This window comes from Erpetoichthys calabaricus, chromosome 1 (genome assembly GCF_900747795.2).
Source record: "Erpetoichthys calabaricus chromosome 1, fErpCal1.3, whole genome shotgun sequence".
NCBI lineage: Eukaryota > Metazoa > Chordata > Cladistia > Polypteriformes > Polypteridae > Erpetoichthys > Erpetoichthys calabaricus.
The window spans coordinates 197,562,013-197,583,963 of NC_041394.2; the positions used below are offsets into that span (position 1 = coordinate 197,562,013).

At 38.9% G+C, this 21,951-nt stretch overlaps 2 protein-coding genes across 2 annotated transcripts in view; both read left to right on the top strand.

The window, feature by feature from the left end:
- Positions 1 to 21,951, top strand: part of scaf11 (SR-related CTD-associated factor 11) — a 651,915-nt gene that overhangs the window by 328,555 nt on the left and 301,409 nt on the right. The window lies entirely within an intron of this gene.
- slc38a2 (solute carrier family 38 member 2) overlaps positions 6,785 to 21,951 on the top strand; it is a 73,411-nt gene continuing 58,244 nt past the window's right edge. The window contains exon 1 of the mRNA XM_051928691.1: positions 6,785 to 6,906. The gene's annotated coding sequence lies outside the window, so the exon portion shown is untranslated. The remainder of the gene's footprint in view (positions 6,907 to 21,951) is intronic.

Here is a 21,951-nt window from a genome sequence, read left to right on the forward strand (position 1 = left end):
TCATCTCCCAAACACACGTGTGTGACACTATGTAACAATGTTTTGTGCTCTCCTGCCGCTCATAAATTTCCTTCCGGGATAATAAAAGTCCACCTAACTTAACCTAAGTAAATGAAACAGCATTTCCCAATAGGACAGTTTTTTGAAGGCAAATTCTTCTTCAGCAAATGGGGTTTTAACATCAATTTTTATATATTTCATAAGTTCAGCATTGAAGATGATCAAAATGTTTACTTCAATGACAGCTAGTTCTTTTGACATCTACAACGTACTATCCTTTCTTATTTTTCACACTTAAATTAGAATGGTGCATACCTGCTCCATAAATTTCAAACCACACTCCATACGAGAAAGACAGAGTAACAGTTTAAGTTTATTTACTCTGCAGAAGCTTGGCAGCTCGATGAAGATGTTAACGACACAAGCTAATGTTAAGAATTGTGTAAGTTTTTGTGCTTTTTTTCACAGAGACACTAAAGAATGCGGGATGTTTTAAAGGCAGTTAACAAAGTAATGAAAAAGGAAAGTTTAAATATGAAGAAGTAAGGCACACTCATTGGGATCACAAATGAGAAATAAGGAAAATCAAACAGCTACACTATATACAGCATATCCCATATACAGTATATGCCATTTGTCCGCATAGTAGTTAAACAGGAGAAACTTTAAAAATCAATAAACAAAAAGTTATCACTAGCTAAGCAGAGGCATGTTACATTCCAAAATGCAGAAGTAGACCCACTCCCCACTTCTGATGTCACGCTTCCCCCTCCCCTCGACCCACAGCCTCTGTCTCCTCTGTGCTCCTTTAAGTGAACTATGATTCTTAGCGCGATCACAGAAGTCGCAAAATCAACTGGAATGTTCAAACAAATTCTAGAAAATAACCTAATAATCTAAATCCGTTAAGTAGTTCTCTCGTGAAAAGCGGAGAGACATACAGACAGACAGATGATGGATTTTATATATATAGAGATATATATATATATATATGGTAATATGTTTTTATACATCGATCCACATGTCACGAAATGTTGAAGTGGAAGGTAATACATTGATACCTTAGGAGCAATGATGAGATGACAAACCTAAGAGTACACTTCAGCAGAGGCACATATTTCTTTATTTTAACAGAGATGATGTCATAAATATATAACTGCTCCTTACCCGCCCAAAATAAATATTTGATTTCAAAAGGCATTATTTATATTAGGATTATTTACTGGCATGAATCATATGAGATAATTTGCTTCATTTTCATACTGAAGCAAGTCCACCAGAAATATTGTAGTTTCTGTTCAGAGAACAAGAATCTGAGGCTTAAGATCAGGCCTTATCTGAGATGAGGCATTGCAAATTGGATGGATAGTACAGTGCAGTTCCCAAGCGTGATGTAAAGGTTTAGTATCAAACACGCTTTGATTTAAATAAACTAGTATACCTGGCTATGAATACTGAACATACACATAGTTGTGGGTACAACACAAGCAGACTAATCATCATGATGTAAAGGCAAAAGGTGAGTTACAGAACAGATAACTAAAAATTGTGCACCTGCTACTCTAGGAAGGCAATGGTCCAAGGTGAGTGTGGAATGAATTACAGTTATCGTCAGCAAAAATGTCCTACTGCAAATGCTCTGCCAAAGACTGAGAAAACTGCTGACTCAACACGGGCATTTCCAGGACCTGGCAGCATTTTCTGTTCAGGCATTATCCTTTTGGAAATTAGGCGCACCACAAAAGTTTGAAAATGGATGAAAGGATCAGTTCAAAGTATTGTGCATTTAAACGATCTCTACCACACAGTCACATCAACAAGCTTTTGTAGGTGACAACAACCCATACAATGACCTCTACTGTTGTGATGATATGCACTTTGAGAATATTGCTTTGACTGCTTGGCTGCTTTTGTTTCTTTGTACCCCACCACCCCCCATCCTGCCCAATGGAAATCATACCATTCTTGCAACTGTCCCTGCTAACACTACACCAACATTATCTTTGTACAATTAATATGCTCCACAGTAAGTTGACCTCACTGTCTGACCTCACAAAGATCAATAATTTGATTAATAATTAAATTGATAATTAATAAATTAATTAATAATTTGATAATTTTATAACGATATAAGTAAAACCTATACTTTGTAAAAGCATTCTTGGTGTACCAAAGAACCAGTGCAAGAATCTTTAGGCCACAATGATCCAACCCTGTCAGTTTTGTTGTTTTTTCGTGGTGAGCCCAATGGTTACCCCTATGTGGAAGTCATAATAGCAACATGGAAACATAATTATCTACATATTTGGAACTACTGTTTACTCATAGCAGATTTCATGTACGTAGAATACTTATTGATGCAATTATTTTAAGACTCAGTGTATTTTGAAGTTAAAGAGACTCCCTGCTATAAGACACCCTGCTATGGGCATTTTCAGATTTCCAAAGCATAAAGGTTAGCGAAAGGTTATTTTGAATATTTTCATCTTTTGCACATACAGTATGATTGCCACTTTTGATAGCAAAACAGACACTCAATATATATTATTGAAGCACCATTAGAGCTGCATGCACAGCAGAAAACACGTTGTCATCTCACCTATTGCATTTTGCCGCATACTTCTTCTACTGGTTCCAATCATATTAGGTAAATTAATAATAATAATACATTTATATAACATTTTTCTCATTACTCAAAGCACTTTACATAGTGAGTACGGAGACACTTCAATCACCACTAATGTATAGCATCCACCTGGATGATGCAACAGCAGCCATTTTTGCACCAGTATGCTCACCACATATTAGCTGTTAGATGGTGAAGGGGTGAGAGATAGTTAGCCAATTAGTGACAGGGCCATGGTGGACAATGTAGTGAGGACATTGGGATACACCCTGCTCTTTATAAAGGATGCCCAGGGATCTTTTATGACCACAGAGAGTCAGAACCTCAGTCATCTGAAGGGCAGCACCATATTAAATAATTTTCAAAACTGTAAAAGTAAAAAATGCAAGCAAGGAAAGCAAAAAGTCGCTTAGCGTATCTAGAAATGTATCAAGGAGAACATGCTGTCATCTATCAGCAAACCACCAGAATGATGAGCTACCCCTCACAGTATGATGTAGCCAACCATTTGAGGATGAGTCTTCAATATTGATTTTATTTCTTTCAAAATGTTTATGCTTAAGAAATATCAAGTAAATTAGTCATAGACATTCAACAACCAACAACAGTACAAAAAACGCAACTTATACATCACTTGAGTTGGAATCTAGTGTCTATGATAAACTATTTCAGCCACAAATCTATTTAGGCACCTTTTTAAACTACATGATATTGTAAAATGCTAGGAAAAAAACACAACACATTGTATATATTCTACTGACACATCCATCCATTTTCCAACCCGCTGAATCCGAACACAGGGTCACGGGGGTCTGCTGGAGCCAATCCCAGCCAACACAGGAACCAATCCAAGTCAGGGTGCCAACCCACCGCAGGACACACACAAACACACCCACCCACGCACCAATCATACACTAGAGCCAATTTAGAATCGCCAATCCACCTAAACAGCATTTCTTTGGACTGTGGGAGGAAACCCACGCAGACACGGGGAGAACATGCAAACTCCACGCAGGGAGGACCCAGGAAGCGAACCCAGGTCCCCAGATCTCCCAACTGCAAGGCAGCAACGCTACCCACTGCGCCACCGTGCTGCCTCTACTGACACATGTAATTGCTTTATATTATCAGCTATTTTTGGATATGACTCATCATTACAAAAATACATAATCATCAAAAATGTGGCATCTGTCATATTGATGAAGTAAATGAAAAAAATAAACATACTCAAACTTTTAAAGTAGTTAACTAAGTCCCCAAACTCACCAGAATTTTGTGCCATGCATATGTTTTATGTTGTCTATCCTATTGTCATGAATTCTATGGTGGTGTAGTGGCTGCCACTGCTTTCACAGTTCTAGGAATGTCAGCTCAATTCTTGGTCTGGTCACTCACAATGTGTAGAGTTTGCACACTCTTCTCATGTTTGCCTGGGTATTCATCAAGTACTCCAGTATCCTTCCATATCACAAATATGTTATTTTCAGGATAGGTGATGGTTCTGAATTTTCTAAATGTATGCGTGCGTCACCATGAGAGAATGTATCCTTGCTTGTCTTGTGCTCATTGCTTCCAGGATGAGCTCTGATACTACAACCTTGTAATGAATTAGTTGATCTCTTCTAAATGCATGGATAAATGGTTACTCTCGATCATGGTCAAGATAAGCTAAACTTTGTTCCCCCTTGACAGAATTTCCTAAGAAAAGACTGTATTTCAAAATAACGATAAATGAATATATACATTTTTAAGAGGTTTGATTGTAGCATGGCATTTATAAATGTGATATAAGTCAGAGCATCTCAGGTTAATAGAGTCAATGGAGGTTGTAGATTGGAGGTCATCATTGAGTATTTGGGGTGGAGTGGTGGCTCTGAGGCTAGGGATAGGGCTAGGGATTTGCACTGGTAATCTGAAGGTTGCCAGTTCGAATCCTGTAAACGCCAAAAGTGACTCTACATCGTTGGGCCCTTGAGCAAGTCCCTTAACCTGCAATTGCTCCATCCTGGGTATGACATTAATCTGAATCTAGCACTGCATGTAGGCCTTCCAATGTACAGGGGAAACTTGGGGGTTGGTGGCAGAATTGGCACTCCAGCCACCATAAAAAAATGCACATTGGTTCAATTCCAACTGAACTAGTGTGGTGCTGAGGTGTCACCCATTGCATGGCTGCACTCGGGACCTAATCTGGGATCCTGAGTTGGTTCATCATGTGCTGTATCAGCACCTGCTCCTAACCTCTCTCTTTCTCTATTAAGTATTTGATAAATTCTGAGATATCCTACATGTGCACACCCATACTTGACATATTTAAAATTTACCTGCGTCTGACTTATAAGCATATTATGACCCATAGGCCCTAAATACAACAAATGAGTAGAAGCAATGTGAGTTCTTATTATTTTAGGGTTCAAACACACCCTTATCCAGTGTATATCTGGCTTTCTGTGTGCCATTTAGTGTTTGGAGACTGGTATCACTTATGGTTATTCTTGTCACTCATAGAGGAAATAGGAGGTTGCAAGCCAGACAGCAGTGCTGGACATGAACTTTTGTTTCTGTTTGAATCCTTACCATAATCTGTTATTTGATTATTTTATTTAGGTAACCATGTTTATATTGTACTCACATCATTCACTATCACATTTTTATGTTTGATTTACAATTCCAAAATAAATATTCAGTAAAGGAACTGATATCTGCTCTTCATGCTCATCTTTGTCTAGTACATTTTGAATATGTTGTTGTGGTGACCATCTATAATAGTAGAATCTTACCACCATTTTCAGAACTTTTTTTCTCACACTTAGACTGATAACACTGCAAAGATTAAAAATCTAAACTTCCTAGTTTTAGAGAGTTTGACATAGGTGCCAGGAATGTGAAGACTTGGCAGGAGTTACAAAAGCAGTGAAGTGCTTTTGAATTGGGTTGTGCTTCTTTGGTTACTATTGTCAGAAAGATGATTGACTGTTTTTCTGTCTCACATGGGATATGCTTCAATGCATCAATCAGTTTTTATCACCGTGTCACAGTATGTCTCAGGCAGATTGGCTACAACTAACACGTTTGGCTTTCCCAGCCCAATCTCTTTAGGTCCAGTATCACTTTGGTAGGAAGGAACACATACAAAGAATTCATGTCTTTGTTACAGTGACAGGTTACTTTTGTTTGTTTTTTAATGTAATTAGGTACAATAAGTACTGCCTTATAAAATGGAGAATTTTAACACTCACAAATTACATTGCAGCAGATGACAGTATGCTGTGTTTATATCACACCACAAGGAAGCTCTGACACTTCGGAAATAACTGCTGCCATCTGTTTTTGAAAGGATTTCTTTGAGGATGTTATTGCGTGCACTGAATTTAGTGGATTTCCTCTATAAACTGTACTAATAATTTATACAATGCTCAAAGTGCAGTATAACAATGACAGTATACTTAGAGTGTTTGAGGACCTTTATGAGCTATCGTATCCTGAGACACTATTGTAGTCACCCAAATTTTTTCAACCTGCTTAATCCAGTTCAGGGTCAGGGGGCCAGAACCTAATCCTGCAGCATTGGGAGCCCAACAGGAATCAACCATTGATGGGGTATGAGTAACTACGTACCTACACATGCAACTACACAATTAGTCCATCCATCCATTTTCCAACCCGCTGAATCTGAACACAGGGTCACGGGGGTCTGCTGGAGCCAATCCCAGACAACACAGGGCACAAGGCAGGAACCAATCCTAGGCAGGGTGCCAACCCACCGCAGGACACACACAAACACACCCACACACCAAGCACACACTAGGGCCAATTTAGAATCGCCAATCCACCTAACCTGCATGTCTTTGGACTGTGGGAGGAAACCGGAGCGCCCGGAGGAAACCCACGCAGACACGGGGAGAACATGCAAACTCCACGCAGGGAGGACCCGGGAAGTGAACCCGGGTCCCCAGGTCTCCCAACTGCGAGGCAGCAGCGCTACCCACTGCGCCACCCTACACAATTAGTCGTGCAGGGCTAATTAATTTAAAATACATAAGGTGTAATGTACCCTGGGGTAGTACTGTAGACTTGATATCATGCAACCTGTTAACATAAAGAAAACTTTCAGTGCAACAAATATTGATATTTGGTATCTCCTGTGCTTACTTCTAGTTGATTGGAAACTAGATTATTGAAGATCTACCTCTCCCCTCATTCATTGGTCAGGAATCCTGTCTTCAGTTCACATGCACAATATTATGGGGATGTGTCTTTCCTGTTTATCTTTTCTGGAAGTAAGTATTAATAGTATTTTAGAAAAAAATGCAGGCATTTTGCATGTTCTGAGAATAAGAAAGGTTAATAGGTGAAATATGTGACACAACTTATGTGAGATATTTTTTTAAATGGATGTTTTGCACATCCTTTGCCATTGACCATTGTAGGGTCCCATTCAGTTTGAATCTTTTTGATATATTTTCTCCATGAAAAATATTTCTCTGCCACCACTACAATCTACATGTGGTAGGAGTATTCTTTTAAGAAAAAGGACAAATTACAATCTCATTTCATCTCTTTCTCAAGCCTTTTTAAACCTATTCAGGGTCATAAGGCAATTACGTAAATGTCAGTTTATTGAGTCATTCACATAAATTGAGCTGTCAACAACAACTTGTACATAAAACCAACGTTCCCTGATTATATTTACCGCAACATTATTGCTGAATTCATTACATAAAAATGCAATTATTAAATAAAATATTTCCAATATTTAAATATATAAAGAATAATTCAGTCTTTACATATAATTTATGTTCACTAATGACTGTTATAGCACTAAACTAAACAATTCTCAGTCAACCCTACTTTCATGTTTCTAATCAAAAGTCAGTAAACTTATCTTTGTGTCTCTAAACTTTTGCAGATTTTCACATTTTTGTCAGAAGTGAGCATGGCACTTCAGAATGTATGGAAGACACTCAAGTCTAGTATTACTCATTGCCAGTAAGACTATCTAACAATCAGCTCTTTATCAGAATTGAGAGCCATCGAAGGAGTCGCAGTATTCTGCAGTGAGTGGTGTCAATGAGTACCAGTGACATTTATGCTAATTTAAAGCAAACAGTCTGAGAGAAAATGTTGATTGAGATAAAAAAGGCCATCAAAGTTGATTCTTTTTAACCATTTCAGTGATACTACAATTAGACTTAAAGATCCAAAATAAATGTATGTGGCCTAGAACAGAAGAAGGGCTAGGAAGGCATCATTTATTGAAAGAGGAAATCACACACGGGAATGGAGAGCTCCTCTGAATGCCAATGTGAGTGAAAAGGGGACACCAAGAAAAAGTATAGACTGTAAGTATAAATGGGTATTTGGGGATACACGGGATAGCTTTGTCTTGATGAGACAGGTGAGAAATGGTTAAAATGTTTCTCTCAAGTTACCCAGGGGCAGTAAAGTATCCTCTTCTGGTACAGGCAGGCTTCTGCTGCCTTTTGAAAAGAACAGGAGACCCATAACATCTTTTTTTCCCCTTTATTAGTTTTCAAAAATTACATTGGAATAAGTATGCTACAGAACAATTGAGAATACATTCAGAATTTGATATCAAATTCAACTTCAGCACCAATCCAACTCTTCTGGAGAACTATAAAACCAGAGTTCACAATTTGTAGTTCTCATTCAAAGATACTGAAACATCTAAAATGTTACCAGAAGCCTAGAATGCTTACATAATGAAAAAATCGGATTTGGTCTCCCCTAGACTTTCTCGTATCCTCAGATATGGGAATGGATATTTGAGGAGTAAACCGCAAGACAATGATTATATTTTTATATTATATACGTTAACAACAAATTAAACAAATTAATAATATATTGAACAATTATTATAAAAATAAAGTTAAATAAATTAGACTCTGAAGCTGCATAAATGAAAGGTAAAGTACCACTTCCAGTTAATGGAAATAGCCCAGAAGTTGATAGAAATCCACGTTTTGTACCTAATACTTGTAATAATAATAATAATAATAATACATTTTATTTATATAGCGCCTTTCCCATGCTCAAGGCACTTACAGAATATAATAAAGAACGGCAGCGTATACAGTATATAGCATTGTACAAACCAGATAAATAAATAAAGAAGATTAAGACAGTAAATTCTGAAAAAAAAGAAACAGACAATATAATTGATGGTCTAGCATACACACATACATACAGGTTACATGAGCATCTTGACAGAGAAGTAAACTGAGAGAAGGGTAATAAAGTCAAGTAGAGCTAAAAGCCTTCCTGAACAGATGAGTTTTGAGTTGTTTTTTAAAAGAATTCATGGAGTCAGCTGACCTAATTCATTTTGGTAGGTCATTCCAGAGTCTGGGCGCTATACAGCTGAAGGCCCTGTCACCCATGGAGTGTAGATTAGTGAGGGACACAACAAGATTGCCAGAATCAGAGGACCTTAGTGGGCGGGCAGGCACATAGTGATGGAGAAGGTCACTGATGTAGTTTGGTGCGAGGTTATTTGAGGCTTTGTAGGTTATTAGTAGGATTTTATATTCGATTCTGTAAGACACAGGGAGCCAGTGGAGACGGAGCAGGATGGGTGTTATGTGCTCGCTGCTGCTGGTTCGAGTAAGGACTCTTGCAGCTGAGTTTTGAATAAGCTGGAGCTGTGATATAAGATTAGAAGGGGCACCTGCCAGTAGGGAATTACAATAATCGATGCGGGATGTGATAAAAGCATGGACAAGTTTCTCAGCGTTAGAAAAGGAGAGGAAGGAGCGAACACGGGATATGTTACGGAGGTGAAAGTAAGAAAGTTTCTTAATGTGATTTATGTGGGCAGAATAAGAGAGGGAGGAATCAAAAATGACACCAAGATTTTTTACAGTAGGGGCAGATCTGATGAGATCACCGCCAAGATAGACTGGGAAGGAGCTCATTTTATTAAGTTGCATTTTAGTCCCATGTTGTGAGCTGAGAAAGCTCTAATGAAGTTCCACTTTTAACATTGAAGTAGAGCTGAGTATCATCTGCATAAAAATGATAACCCAGTCCATAGCTACGAATAATATGGCCAAGGGGAAGCATGTAAATACAGAAAAGCAGAGGACCGAGGACAGAGCCCTGAGGGACTCCTTGTGTAACTGGCATTGAGCTGGACCTGCTCTTGCCAAGACTAACAAACTCTTGCCTATCAGTCAGATAGGACTTGAACCACTGGAGGGCAGTGCCAGAGATACCCAGCATGTTCTCCATTCTGGACAATAGAATGTCATGTCTGACAGTGTCAAATGCTGCACTGAGGTCTAACAGAATTAATATGCTGGTTTGTCCAGAGTCTGCTGCCATAAGCAAATCATTGGTTACCCATAGCAGAGCAGTTTCACAGCTGTGCCGCGCCCTGAAACCAGACTGACAGGGTTCCATCAAATTATTAGAGGTTAGGTAATTGGTGAGTTGGGAAGCTACAACACGCTCAAGAACTTTTGACAGGAAAGGTAAGTGGGAAATAGGCCGGAAATTGTTAAGCTTGTCAGCATCAAGACCAGACTTTTTTAACAGTGGGGTTACAGAAGCAATTTTAAAAGTGAGCGGCACAGAGCCAGTGTCAAGGGATGAGTTTATTATTGTTGTAACAGTCGGGATTATGGCATGAAGGCAGGATTTAAGTAGTGTGCTGGGGATGGGGTCCAGTACACAAGTAGTCGGCCTCATCTTACAAAGCAGGTTATTAACAGACGCAGATGTGACTGGTGAGAACTTAGAGAATTAGCTGGATGGAGTGGGAAAACAGGGAGAGATATAAACAGATGATGTATTTATGTTAGTTGAATTATTTAGATCGTTAATTTTGTTATGGAAAAAGTGGAGGAATTCCTCGCAGACTTCAGTAGAAGAGGTAGTTGGGTCAGATGTGGGTTTGAGTAGTTTATTAACTACAGAGAACAGAACCCTTGGGTTATGGTGGCCACTTTCTATTATTCTGCTGTAATGGGTGTTCTTGGCAGCAGTTAGTGCTTCTCTGTAAGCTCTTTGGTGGTCAGAGACAGCCTGGATGTGCACGGTGAGGCCAGTCTTACGTGACATTCTCTCAAGGCGTCGGCCAGCTGCTTTCATAGATCGCAATTCTGAGTTATACCAAGGAGCTGAGCGTTTAAAGGAAAACTCCTTATGTTTTAAAGGAGGTGTTTTATCTAATACTGAATGAAGGGCTGAGTTATAGTGGTCAACAAGACTATCTAGTGTTGGTGGAATAGGTGAAGACAGTAAAAGATCAGAAATTGATCCAGAAAGGATAGAGGGACAGATATTTTTAAGGTTTCTGTAAGAAATTTGTCGTTTACAGGTACGAGGAGAGAAAGGCAGTGAAACAGTGAAAAATACTGCTTTATGGTCAGAGAGTCTCAAATCAGTGCCGTAAATGTTGGCAACAGATAGTCCAGAAGTGCAGATCAGGTCCAATATATGACCGCCAGAGTGGGTTGGAAAATCAACATGTTGTGTCAAGTCAAAACAGTCCAGTAAGGATAGGAATTCATTCTTCAGTTTAGATGTGGGGATGTCAATATGGATGTTGAAATCACCAAGAAGGATAATTCTCTGAGAGTAAGAGCTTAGGTGGGTCAAAAGTTCAATCAGATCGGATAAGAAGGATGCATTGTATTTTGGGGGACGATAAAGAACAATGAGTGAGACAGGACCTGATTTCATTATTAATTTAAGAGCCAGGCACTCAAAAGACAATGGACAGTCAATCGGGATTCGTTTGATGTTTAAGTCAGCTCTGACAATTACTGCAAGCCCACCGCCTTGTCTTGAGCTGTGAGGCTCTGTGTGGAAAGTGAAACCAATTGGAGTCGCCTCTGTGAGAGACGCAAATTCGTTTGGTTTTTGCCAAGTCTCCGTTAAACACAGAATATCAAGTTTGGTGTCAGTGATGAGTTCTGACAGCACCAATGCTTTGCCATTAAGAGACCTCGAGTTAAATAGTGCAATGTTAGTTAATGAGGCTTCTTTTTGCACAGAGCTGCGATCAGGGTTTATTTCCACATAATGTAAATTTGGCACACTGACACTTCTATTTCCAGGGTCATGAGAAAGACGGCGTATTCCTGAGCAAATGCTGCCGGTAGTCTTTTCATTCGCAGCCCGGCGGTGGCAGCGACCTGACCCGTGATGTATATATTTCGGGCGTTGCAAAATACCGGCGTCTTTTAGGATGTTCCAGTCAGACCACTTGCTCTGGACAAACTGTTTAATAAGAAGGAGTTTGTCATGAGAGTATTTTAGCATGATACTGGGCAATACTTATCTGAATAGCACTGGAGAAGCAGCACAGCACAGCGGAACCGGTAGGACAGGCGGTGTGGTAGCATAGGTGAGCGGCGATAGCAAAGCAGCAGAAAGCATAGCAGGAGGAGGTAGCAGGAGTTGGAGGTTCCAATACACAGCCACAAGGAGTAACGCTTGGTAATTTCAGGCGTGATCACCCCAGAGCCAAAAGCCAGGTTAATATGAAAATCAGATCAGTTTCCAGTCGTAGAGTACTGTAAGATGAAACGGGAGCAGATCAGCATAGCGAATTTAATATAATCACGGAGGCAGATCATCTCGAGGTCCTATGATTGCCTGGTACGAAGAAATGTTCGTAGGTTCTCGTCCCGTGATCCACAGACTCAGCTGTTCCCAGTCAAAGTAGAGTCCATAAAATCTGTAAATATTAAGCCAGATCCATACAATTCGAGTCAGCTGTATCCACGAACTATACGTAAAATAAAAGAAATAAAACAAGCATAAGAAAGTGTAGAATTAAGGCGAATTTTGTGAAAAGTGTTGTTAACAGGGAGGAGCGGCAACAACATCAGTGCGCCAGCGTCCCCTCACCTGTTGATCCAATTTTGTATGCAAAATTTGGTTGACCTAAGTGAAAGTGTACTCAAGTTATTGTGTTTACATACACACACAGACAGACATTTAGACATAATTCCAAAAATTGTATTTTCCGACTCATTGAGAATTATCAAAATTTCAAAATGGAATTTTTGGAGGACTCCAATACTTTCTCTATACTTCGTATACGAGAAAGTAAAAAAGTATTACGTTTTTGGCAAATTCTATAAAAGTTTTGGACAATTCTTCAGACTGAAAATTGCTTTTCTTTGGCTTTTGAATAATAGGACAAAAGATTCCATTGTGTTATAAAGGGTGTATTCAGATTTTTCAAATTATATAAGAATGATATTGAGCAACTTATGTAGTGTAAGATATCACAACAGATTTTTTCACTAAACATTATACTATCTTATCAAAGTAATAATAGTTTTAATATTGTCTGAGTTGTAGGATAAGATTTTTTCCCAGAATGGTCAGAGTGTGAAACAGTAACATATTGTTTGACCAAGTGAGGTAGTTTTCTAACAGTTGCACACATTTTCGATCACCAAAATCAAGCTAAGAGCATGTGGCACACTTTTTTCAGAGTTGGATGACGAAAGTGTCTTGTTACTGACCGAGTTACATTCATTACCTGAAATGCTCATTGACAGGCCGTTTGAGTTAGTGTCTCTGAAAAGAAGTGGAACTTCACCATACATAAAATACACTCTAGTTCTGTATGTGCCAAGCAATTTCATAATTTAACTAAAAGCTTTTCATCGATCACATTTATCTTGTTTAAAATTGTATAAAATGTACCCAGGGCAAGATCCATGTGAACAAGTTAACATCATTTTGGACAAAAGTCTAAGCATTCTTTCCTTTGTGTTTCTCTTTTTTTCTGTGTTGATTTAGTGGTATCTGTTACTTAATAATTTTTATATAATTGAGTAGTATGCCACTGTAATGTTCTGCTTTTTGAAAACAAAATAAAAATTTTTTTCATCATTAGGTACACACTTTCTAAAAAATGTAAAAATGCTGCAGATATATTCTTTATTGAGAGATAAATGAGGAAAGCAATGAAAACATGGCAGCAGACCCAGTATGTGAGGTGAAGAAATTAGGGCTGCAACAGCTTACATATTGTTCAGGGTGTTATTTTTAGCATCACAAAATAATACAAAAAAATTGAATGTTACTGTAAGTATGAACTATAAGAGTTGAATTCACATCAAATGCCTAATTTATATACTGCATGTCATGCATACACATCCAGGGGTCCCCAGACAAGATCCACTTAAGTTAGCAATACCACCCTGGGGCAAGAAAGGCTGCTGTCACTAACGGTAACCCGTTCTTGCCCAGTGAGGGCACTCCCCGCCCATTCCTAATTTCTGGAATAAGTCCCATCCTTTCCAGCCAATCAGTCATATACAGCGAAGTTGCGGAAAGCTGGCAACCTGAACCTGGACCTGAGTCCACTAAGAGCCACAGACGTGTACCATAGACAGAGATCTAAAAACAAGAAAGCCTCTGAGACTGAGTTAAGTGGGTGTCTTTTTTAGTTGTGTGTTTAAGTGCCTGCTTTGTTTCTTCATTTTTTGTTTGATTAATCAGGGTTACCGTGGTGGTACCCCAATATTTCTACCTGCTTTGTATTGATTCTTTGGTGCCAGGCACACACTTTTAAAAACTGTAACAAATGTTTTAATTTCTCAAGCATTTCAGAACTGCAATTCACATCATTTTTGCCACAATGCAGGCAACCAACCATTAAAACAGCGTGTGTGTATTTTGAAGCTCATGGGAGTAATTGATATTGGTGTTCATTTCACTGATTTTCCATATATATTATTGTGTATATATTATTTGTCATTTTGTTAAATTTGGTTAATTTCTGGGATTTTATTAACACTAGAATTACCAGAGCCTACGAAAAAACTCGTAAATCCGTCCCACCTTAAATCGCGTCTTAAATCCGTTTGCACCTCTCCGCCAGAGTCCTTTGTCATCTAAATGTGCTGATAAACAAAAGCTACTAGCAGCCAGCTATTCCATCCCCCCACCGACTTAGAACGAATTTCTCCTAGCTCATGCCTTGCCTTGATTTGATTATCTGGGATTGAAGTGGAGTTTTAGAGTGGAAATAATATAGTGTTATTTGGAATACACGCATTTCATGTGTGTTCCGTTTCTATAGTAGTCTGTGCAAACACATTTTTAAAACAGTGAACTGCTCTTATTCTTACAATTTTAGAATAACAACATAAATTTGATTTCAGTCTGTAACAGCCGGTGTAACTTATGATACTGGTAAAGGTTAGCTTTTTTTTTTTTTATTTAATTCACTTTTCATTCTCGCAGTCGCATTCAGAATCAATCCATACAACCCCATCTGACATAAAGACGCGCTATAGGTCTGCAGTGTACCACGATGCATACTACCGCCCCCCCCCCCCCCCAAAAGGGTTCTGACACACAAACGCTGGCGAAGCTGCCTTCTTCGTATCTCACCGTCACTTGAAATCAGCAGTTCTTAGCATTGCACCACGCAAGCTGTCGTATCAACCACCAACTGTAACTTGCTTTCTTTATTCTTCGGTTATAGTCTTGAATAAAAGTACACTTTTATTTATGTGAAAACAGCTGTGTCAGATGGGGTTGTATGGATTGATAAGCAACTAAGAATTGCTGATTTCAAGTGACGGTGAGATACGAAGAAGGCAGCTTCGCCAGCGTTTGTGTGTCAGAACCCTTTTGCGGGGGGGGGGGGCGGTAGTATGCATCGTGGTACACTGCAGACCTATAGCGCGTCTTTATGTCAGATGGGGTTGTATGGATTGATTCTGAATGCGACTGCGAGAATGAAAAGTGAATTAAATAAAAAAAAAAAAAGCTAACCTTTACCAGTATCATAAGTTACACCGGCTGTTACAGACTGAAATCAAATTTATGTTGTTATTCTAAAATTGTAAGAATAAAAGCAGTTCACTTCTCAAAGTGGAGCCATGCGGGATCGAACTTGCCACCTTCTGATCCCCAGTCAGGAGCTGATACCATTACGCCACCGCGGCGGTTGTAGTAAGAATGTCAATGTGGCATGCTAACGCGGCTTTTTTTTTTGTGCAGTTATATTTTTGAATAAAAGCGCACGTGTTCTCTTATTTGTACCTTTTGTGAACGTGTTTCTTTGATATATGGACTTCAGGCTTCATACGTTATATAGTTTATGCCTACATTTTGTCATTTACTATTAGAATATGAAAAACGTTTCTGTTTTAAAAATGTGCTTGCACAGACTACTATAGAAACGGAACACACATGAAATGCGTGTATTCCAAATAACACTACTGTATATTATTTCCACTCTAAAACTCCACTTCAATCCCAGATAATCAAATCAAGGCAAGCCATGAGCTAGGAGTTCATTCTAAGTCGGTGGGGGGATGGAATAGCTGGCTGCTAGTAGCTTTTGTTTATCAGCACATTTAGATGACAAAGGACTCTGGCGGAGAGGTGCAAACGGATTTAAGACACGATTTAAGGTGGGACGGATTTACGAGTTTTTTCGTAGGCTCTGGTAATTCTAGTGTTAAGGGATCAGTCACAGGTATAAAGTCTGTTAAATGTTTCATTTGCAGGATGGAGTTCTGGAACAGCAAAGGTCTTTAGAGAAGGATGTAGGTTGAGTGAAACAGTTCATTTTTATTTTGCATTTGTCTTGAATACAACAAAAAATATACGGTTCAAATGGAAGCTGTGAAGAATTTATGAATTTGCATTGTTTTAATTTCCTGTTTTGAGAGTTTTATTGATTTTAAGCTAATCCAAAGTAACATTGTATATTATTTTGCCTGTTTTTCCTTGGCTGTATTATACTGTGGGAGTATTTTATTATGAATTCTGTTGTGACACATGAGTCACTGTCTTACACCCAAAAAGTCCACGGGCTTCAGGAAAACCAGCTTTATTCAATTCAAAACAGTAACTACAGGGGTATTTATTGAAATGGGACCTACCACTTTACTACATACAGACACAACAAACAAGCAGAGACATTATCAGTCGTTCTTCCTTGGCTCCTTTCTTCACTTCAGGAATAGATAGTCCTTCTCGTCAGGTTGGTCCTGCACCTGCAGATCAGCAGCTGGGATTGGGACGTCCTGGAGGGGTGGAGACAGAAAAGAAAAAACAGGCCATGTCAGCGGCTGGATTAAAGTACTCCCCGCATCAGCCCTTGGTCAACGGATGCATTGCGTGGTGGGGCAGCGGACTCATAGTTGTCTCGGTGACGTTGGAAACCTGCTGTTGTCTCGCAGCAGACAAACAACCCTCGACAGATGCGTGTTTTGGCACTGGGGGGGTCTTAATGGGTCTTAAAATGTATTGCAGTACATATACGTATGGGGATCATGTGTATCAACTCATGCCTAGTAAGATATATATGAATGTGTCTTGCCTTAGGTGTTAATATTTAACACACTGGCCCTGCATGGCAGTTATCAGAGTACAAAAAAAATTGAATACAATATTCTGTACAATACAATTGGAAGAGTGAGTTTGAGACTTACTGTAGCTGTTCCAAAAGATGCAAATGTATAATCAATACAGAGATCTTTAAGGCTCCCAATGATAAGAATGTTTGACATGAAGAAATGATTGGCATGCACCGGCACAAATGACAGTAGTATTTCAGACTTATTTAAAGTGCTTTCTGCTCTGGTACCATATTCTAAGTGAGTACCAGGGAATGCAGGTTCAAGACATAAAAACGTTAGAGCAAAACATAAAAAAAGGAGTTTGAAGGGGATTCTCGTTACACTGGCAACCAAGCCGGTACAGTTTAATTTCTTCCTGCTTACATCTAGTCTCTCATAGTAAGTATATTCACAAATCACTAGTAGAACTGGAAATTATAAAGTGTCATGGCTGCCTTTGATTTAGATTTTTGTAATATTGAATTTTTGACATGTGGCCTCTAAACATTCCAGCTAAATGCACTGTTGTGTCTCATTTTTAAAGAACAATTTGTTTATTTACAGGAATACTCAGAAAAAAGGTTTAAAAACTTTGGGAGATTTTCCAATAATTCTTCTAGGTAATGTAAGATGAAGAAATGACAGTCTATTGACATCTAACTAAAACACTTTTCATTAACTTGCAAACAATAAATTTACATGCTGTAGTTTTTTATTTATTTATTTTGCAGTTGTGATTCCTGGATATTTTAACTGCTGTGAGATAGCTAAAGAAAACAGATCAAATTCATGCCAGCAAATGACCACTGCCACAAAATCTTAATCTTATTGTTAACTAATGGAATTGAACCATAGACTACTCATTGTGGAGTTTCGGGTTTTTACTTTCTTTGGAAAAACTGTAATTGACACCTACTATAAAGTTTTAGGTAGAATGCTTTCATCTTTAGTTACCTTGAATATACAGTGCATCCGGAAAGTATTCACAGCGCATCACTTTTTCCACATTTTGTTATGTTACAGCCTTATTCCAAAATGGATTAAATTCATTTTTTTCCTCAGAATTCTGCACACAACACCCCATAATGACAACATGAAAAAAGTTTAATTGAGGTTTTTGCAAATTTATTAAAAATAAAAAAACTGAGAAATCACATGTACATAAGTATTCACAGCCTTTGCTCAATACTTTGTCGATGCACCTTTGGCAGCAATACAGCCTCAAGTCTTTTTAAATATGATGCCACAAGCTTGGCACACCTATCCTTGGCCAGTTTCGCCCATTCCTCTTTGCAGCACCTCTCAAGCTCCATCAGGTTGGATGGGAAGCGTCGGTGCACAGCCTTTTTAAGATCTCTCCAGAGATGTTCAATCGGATTCAAGTCTGGGCCACTCAAGGACATTCACAGAGTTGTCCTGAAGCCACTCCTTTGATATCTTGGCTGTGTGCTTAGGGTCGTTGTCCTGCTGAAAGATGAACCGTCGCCCCAGTCTGAGGTCAAGAGTGCTCTGGATCAGGTTTTCATCCAGGATGTCTCTGTACATTGCTGCAGTCATCTTTCCTTTTATCCTAACTAGTCACCTAGTTCCTGCCGCTGAAAAACATCCCCACAGCATGATGCTGCCACCACCATGCTTCACTGTAGGGATGGTGCCAGGTTTCCTCCAAATGTGACTCCTGGCATTCATGCCAAAGAGTTCAATCTTTGTCTCATCAGACCAGAGAATTTTCTTTCTCATGGTCTGAGAGTCCTTCAGGTGCCTTTTGGCAAACTCCAGGCGGGCTGCCATGTGCCTTTTGCTAAGGAGTGGCTTCTGTCTGGCCACTCTACCATACAGGCCTGATTGGTGGATTGCTGCAGAGATGGTTGTCCATCTGGAAGGTTCTCCTCTCTCCACAGAGGACCTCTGGAGCTCTGACAGAGTGACCATCATTACCACAGGTGGACTCTAATTAAGCTGCAGAAACATCTCAAGGATGATCAGGGGAAACAGGATGCACCTGAGCTCAATTTTGAGCTTCATGGCAAAGGCTGTGAATACTTAATACATAACAAAATGTGGAAAAAGTGATGCGCTGTGAATACTTTCCAGATGCACTGTAGCTACCATTAAGTTACTCCAATTTTAAAAACCTTACATTGGCTGCCGGTTAGATTCAGAATCGATTTTAAGATACTCCTCTTAACTTATAAGGCATTAAATGGTCTAGCCCCCGCCTATTTGAGTGTTTTGCTCCATTGATACAATCCCCCTCGCGCTCTTAGATCCGCAGATCAGCTCCTTCTAACCGTTCCCAAGGCACGTTTCAAAGCTCGTGGTGAAAGGGCTTTCTCCATCGGTGCACCCAGGCTCTGGAACTCCCTACCCTTAGTGGTTAGGCAAGCCACTTCAGTTGCCACATTCAAATTACGCTTAAAAACGCACTTCTTCACATTGGCTTTTAATGTTTTTCGCTATTTTCTCTATTTTATTGGATCCTCTGACCTGTTTTTAGTTTTTAGTTCAAATTCTCTCTTAATGTTTGCTTTAATATTTTGTTTTTAGTCCTGTTTGTTTTAACTGTACATCGCTTTGGTCGGTTGTAATGCTGTGTTTTTAAGCGCTCAACAAATAAATATGGTATGGTATGGTATGGTATGGTAATGTATTAGGCGTTTTTTGTTTTTTTTTTTACAAAATTCTTCTGGATGTTCCTCTGATCAGTAGATATTTTGATTGAACAAATGAAGGGGAGTAAGAAAGGAATGAAAAGAAGGATGCAAGTAGGCGTAACAAAAAAAAAACAGGCAAAAATTAGAGCTCCAAAAGAAATCAGAATTGTTTGTCAAAGCAAAGTGCTCAAAAAAGATTAACAAAAGGTTGAATCATTAATGTCTTCTTGGAAGTGCCTTTTAGTTTATGCTAACAAAAGAAATTTTAGAAAAAGATCCAATAAACAGCTGTCAACCGCTGTGCACCTTCATCTTTTATAGGCAATTTAAGGTGAAACAATGTCACATTACTTCCATGCCACATGACTGGAAACATGAATTATGATTGTAAGTATTACAGTCATAGCCATGTAAAGAAATTTACAAAATGGCAGTTATCAGCCAAAATTCTTGTTGTGATATAGGTTTTGTTTATAATTTTTATGCCTTTTTTGGTTATCTATCTGTGTGATATTGTACTAATTTTGGGTGTTTCCTCAGACAGTGAATTCATTCCTTATTTTTCAATTGTCCTAGTACTTTAGGAATTGTATAATTTTTAAAATCATTTTAGCCACCCTTTTGTTTCTTAACAATCACCAACATTTTATTAGCCTGCTGTTAGGACAGTGTTACATGCTGTCAAGTCCTGGCCTCAGCATTTGTGACTCACTGGTGATTGGCATGACGCGTTAAAAGGTACGCTGAAGATGCACTACCCCTTCCGAACTGCAGTCTCCTTGCTGAAGATTCTCGTTATGGCTTTTTTTTTTTTTCTAAACATTTTCCTAGGAATTGCTGACTTTGATTTTGTCTGACACTATGACTTTTGTTGATTTTTCTCATAATCTCCCAGTTTTGACTCTTTTCTGTTTAAATGTGCATCTCCTTGTTTCTAATAAAATTCCTCTTGTCAGCGTACTGAGAGAATAGGTGTCATCCAAATAGTAATAAAATAATGTAACAATTAGCAAAACAAAATAAAAGTATACAAAAAGTACAAAATTGAAAATGTAAGGTTCCAAAACCAAGATTACAACATGGGCTTTCCCATTCTGTAACAATGTGACCGCTTCTTCATTCTGTGAATCTGTTATTATTAAGTATGATGACTCTAGCTGTTTAATCAAAATCATCCAAGAGGTCCACATTAAATGTACTGTATTTGTATAACATCTTACAGCATTCATTACATTTATGATTTTTTTCCTTTATGCTCAGTAGATTTAATTCCATCTACATTATTCTGAATTTCCTTCTTATATAGTTGTTGGGCTAGCATACTATTAGCCTTTTTCCCCATGATCATAATAAGGGTGTTGTGACTTAATTTTTAGTCATTAAGTTCTTCTTGTGGTCAATAAAGTCAATAAGCTGAGTTTAGTATTCATTTCTAGTCTTTTTTTTATACGTCTCAGCAGGGAACAAGTTTCATATCCATCATTAGTTCTTCAGGTATTAGTTCTGAATTCTAATTCTAATTCTGATGTCTTTCTGAATTGTAGTTTAATTTTGTTTAAGGCTTAAAAAAATGCATCCTTTTATGCATGTGTTCAGTGTTTCTCAAACTGTTCTGGCAAATGCCTTTGCAGACACACTAGTTTTGACAGAGAACTCAATACATCTACAAACAAATTTAATCACTTTTTCATCTGCTCTTAATAAAGAGTTGACTCGCCAGTTCTAAGTCCAGTTGGCACTGTTTAATTCTAAATGCGCCAGGATGAGAAGAGCATAGTCAGAAAAATCAGTGGGCAGAGAACTTAATGGAGGAAATATTGATTAAAGTTGTAGCACCACTGGAAGCCAAAGGGGTAATGTCTGATTTGTATGGGCGTTACATTATAGTGATTGGGATATTATCCATCCATCCATCCATTTTCCAACCCACTGAATCCGAACACAGGGTCACGGGGGTCTGCTGGAGCCAATCCCAGCCTACACAGGGCACAAGGCAGGAACTAATCCAGGGCAGGGTGCCAACCCACCGCAGAACACACACAAACACACCAAGCACACACTAGGGCCAATTTAGAATCGCCAATCCACCTAACCTGCATGTCTTTGGACTGTGGGAGGAAACCAGAGCGCCCGGAGGAAACCCACACGGACACGGGGAGAACATGCAAACTCCACGCAGGGAGGACCCGGGAAGCAAACCCAGGTCCCCCAACTGTGAGGCAGCAGCGCTACCCACTGCGCCACCATGCCGCCATTGGGATATTAATGAAACTATTTTTTTCTTGGCTAAGATATATGCGTCAGACTGGGAGAAAAACTA